The 2,631-nt window shown below is 43.9% G+C and overlaps 1 pseudogene; it reads left to right on the plus strand.

Annotated features, from left to right (window-relative positions):
- The first annotated feature begins 1,819 nt into the window (after positions 1–1,819).
- LOC118489553 lies at positions 1,820–1,920 on the plus strand (annotated as a pseudogene).
- The last annotated feature ends 711 nt before the right edge of the window (positions 1,921–2,631 follow it).

The following is a 2,631-nucleotide window of genomic DNA, read 5'->3' on the forward strand; positions in this document are numbered from 1 at the left end:
ATTTCCCTTGTTATCCTTCACCATCCCGAGTGTGTTTTATTCCTGAAAATTAAAATTAAACTTGAAAATATAAAAAATTATTCTAAGCTAAACTAAGGATAGTTCCGCGGAATGCCTCCGTGGTGCGCCACGTTTATAAGGGTCCTTGGCTAGACCCAAAGCCTGGTCATATGATATCCAAGTGGGATGTTTTGCATCCCATGTTGCACCGTCGGAGAGCATGTTCCAAACTCGAATCAATGACCTTCATGTAATTGACCGGGTCGTCGTCCTCTACTCTCTTTCCAACCCCAAATTTTACTTCCTTATCTCCAAACTTCAATGTAAGTGTCCCGTCATTCATGTCTACCATTGCTTGTGTAGTGGCTAGAAATGGCCTCCCTAGTATGAGGGGGACTTTGGTGTCTTCTTCCATGTCTAGTATAACAAAGTCGGCTGGGTAGACGAAATTGTCGACTTTGACCAATAGATTTTCAGCGACACCTTGTGGGTATTTGACGGATCTGTCGGCAAGTTGTATACTCATTTTGGTAGGGCTCGTTTTTCCTAGGCCGAGTCGTTTGAACATTGATGTAGGCATGAGGTTGATGCTAGCCCCAAGGTCGGCTAGTGCATTACGAACGGGGGATTCCCCAATTGAGCAAGGAATCGTGAAGCTTCCAGGATCAATTTTCTTTTGTGGGAGCTTGTTGAGTAGTAGGGCAGAGCATTCTTCGCCTAAGTTAACTAATTGCAATGATTCAATTTTCCTTTTATGAGTGAGGAAGTCCCTCATGAATTTTGAGTATTTAGGCATTTGAGTTAGGACTTCAATAAATGGAATATTGACATGCAATTGTTTTAGTAAATTTTCGAATTTTGCGAATTGCTCATTGGTCTTTTGGCGAATTAACCGTCCGGGGTATGGTACCGGAGGATTTTTAGTAGGCTCTTGAATCGGTGGAGAAGCCTTTTCTTGCTGTTGCGCGGGTGGAGCCGCAGGTTGGCTTCTTTCAGTTGGCGTATGTAGGGCTTCTTCGGAACCTACAGTACGGTTTCTCAAAGCTATGAGATGTACTTGTACCTTTGGGTTGGTTTCGGTATTGCTTGGTAACACGCCTTGTGGTCTCTCGGAGAAATTTTGAGCTATTTGATTTAATTGTTTTTCAATGTTTTGTATACTAGCTTGTTGATTTCTAAAATTTGATTCCAATTGTTGAAATCGATCTGAGTTTTTCTTTTCGGTGTCGGAGATTAGGCGAGATATAGTATCTTCAAGCCTTTCTCTTCCACTTTGTTGTTGAGAGAAATTTTGTGACTCGTTTCTTGGTTGTTGAAAGTTTGTTCGTTGGTTTAGGTTTTGTTGGTTACTACTATTGCCGGGTTCTCTCCAACCAAGGTTAGGGTGGTTACGCCATCCTTGGTTATAGGTACCCGTTGGAGGACCCGACGGCCTAGGTCTGTTGTCAATGTAGTTTACCGACTCTGGTTGATCATCTGTTTCTTTCATACAACTCCAACTTTCATGTGGCCCACCACACCCTTACAAGCCATAACCGAGACTGTTTTTGTCATTTGTAACTTTTTGATTTTTGAAGAAAGGGCCTCGATTTGGGCTTGTAAAGAAGTGCTTTCATCAACCTTATGGGCGCCCGAGGCAATAGATTTATTGCCTCGGGGAGTGCGCCACTGAAAATTGGTTTGAGCAATTTCCTCAATTTGATTGTATATTTCATGTGGGCGGCGATTACCTAAAAGTCCCTCGGAGCTAGAGTCAAGTGTTTGTCTTGTGTGTGGCAACAACCCATTGTAGAAAGTGGATACTTGTTGCCATTCCGCAAGACCGTGATGAGGACACTTTCGCAATAGCTCCTTGAACCTTTCCCAAGTTTCATATAAGGATTCCCATCCTCTTGTGAATATGTATTAATTTCAGTGATTAATTTAGTCGTTTTAGCGGGAGGCAAATACTTATATAGAAACTTTTGGGCTAGTTCATCCCAGGTGTTTACCGAGCCAACTGGGAGGGCGTTGAGCCAAGCCTTTGCTCGGTCCTTTAGTGAAAATGGAAACATCCGAAGGCGGATGGCGTCGTTTGATGCTCCATTGATCCGAAAGGTATCACATATTTCTAAGAAATTAGTAATATGTAGATAGGGATCCTCGTCCACAAGCCCATGGAAGGTTGCGGAGTTTTGAAGCATTTGTGTCAAATGTGGCCGAAGTTCGAAGTTGTTAGCTTTGACATTCGGTGCATTGATAGCGGCGCCGAGATTACCTACGGTGGGTCGTAGGTAATCCATGAGGGTACGTTGGTCCGCCATTGGAAGTAGGTCCCCCGAAACTTTCTCTTGGTTTTTAGCTTTAAGTCTTTTTCTGAGAAAGCGTTCGGGTTATTCTAGAGGTTCTTTTATGTCTCTACTAGAACTGGAGCTCATACACTACGTAGAAAGTTCAGATGTGGCGCCTGGGTTCCAAGTCCTGCAATAAAAACAGAAAAGAATGTCGGTCAGAAGGTTCACCACGGCCCAGTGCTCACTGATCACGGCCCGTGGTCGGAGATACAGTGATTGTTTTCCGGATCCCTGTTACTAGGGAGTTGGACATGGCCCCGTGTTGCACCGACACGGCCCCGTGCTTAACTCTCTGTAA

This window comes from Helianthus annuus, chromosome 17 (assembly GCF_002127325.2).
Source record: "Helianthus annuus cultivar XRQ/B chromosome 17, HanXRQr2.0-SUNRISE, whole genome shotgun sequence".
NCBI classification, from domain to species: Eukaryota; Viridiplantae; Streptophyta; class Magnoliopsida; order Asterales; family Asteraceae; genus Helianthus; species Helianthus annuus.